General features: G+C 45.1%; 1 pseudogene; it reads left to right on the top strand.

Moving 5' to 3' along the window:
• The first annotated feature begins 382 nt into the window (after positions 1 to 382).
• LOC113842460 (U2 spliceosomal RNA) lies at positions 383 to 554 on the top strand (annotated as a pseudogene).
• The last annotated feature ends 478 nt before the right edge of the window (positions 555 to 1,032 follow it).

Here is a 1,032-nt window from a genome sequence, read left to right as displayed (position 1 = left end):
CTGAACAGTGAATACTTTTATTTTGATAGTTACCTTCATGTTTCCATTACTCCTAATTTTCCAGTGTTAATTTTTACCATATTGTTGCACTGCTTCCTTGCTCTATACTTCCATTTCCTTCTCAAAAACACAGCTTTTTAAACAAAGAGTAGGATCTCAGCTGCCTAATATGTTCACCTAACTTGCATCCTTATTTCATACATTAAATGTATCTGTCCTCTCCAAGAACATTCCTACATCCTTTATGCAACAAAGTATTAAAGCAACTGTTTCTGAAGGCCTCTGAATCCTGTCTGCCTAATTTCAGTGTCCAAGGAACTTAGTTTTATTGTCTTACAATATCTTTGTCCTCTGTCTTAAGACAGGAAGAAAGATAATGAAGATCCCCTTTCCTTCCAGATACAGTGTAGTATCTGTTCTTATCAGTTTAATATCTGATATGTCCTTGATGAGAGGACTTTATATTAAATGGATTTTTGGGCTCGGGAGTTGGATCTGGAGCTTGCTTTTTTTTTTTTTTCCGGGCCCAAAGAGTTGTGGTGACTGGAGTCAAATCCAGGTTGGAGGCTGGTCACTAATGGCGTTCCCCAGGGCTTGGTGCTGGGGCCGGTCCTCTTTAATATCTTCAACGATGATCTGTATAAGGGGACTGAGTGCACCCTCAGTAAGTTTGCCAAGTTAGGTGCGTGTGTCAATCTGCTTGAGGGTAGGAAGGCTCTGCAGGAGGATCTGGATAGGCTGCACCGATGGGCTGAGGTCAACTGCATGAAGTTCAACAAGGCCAAGTGCCGGGTCCTGCACCTGGGGCGCAATAACCCCAAGCAGAGCTACAGGCTGGGAGAGGAATGGTTGGAAAGCTGCCTGGCAGAGAAGGACCTGGGAGTATTGGTTGATAGTTGGCTGAATATGAGCCAGCAGTGTGTTCAGGTGGCCAAGAAGGCCAACGGCATTCTGGCTTGCATAAGAAGCAGTGTGGCCAGCAGGGCTAGGGAAGTGATTGTCCCCCTGTACTTGGCTCTGGTGAGGCTGCAC

Source organism: Anas platyrhynchos, chromosome 1, assembly GCF_047663525.1.
Source record: "Anas platyrhynchos isolate ZD024472 breed Pekin duck chromosome 1, IASCAAS_PekinDuck_T2T, whole genome shotgun sequence".
NCBI classification, from domain to species: domain Eukaryota; kingdom Metazoa; phylum Chordata; class Aves; order Anseriformes; family Anatidae; genus Anas; species Anas platyrhynchos.
The sequence above is the reverse complement of the archived record's forward strand: the minus strand, read 5'-3'. Positions and strand labels throughout refer to the sequence as shown.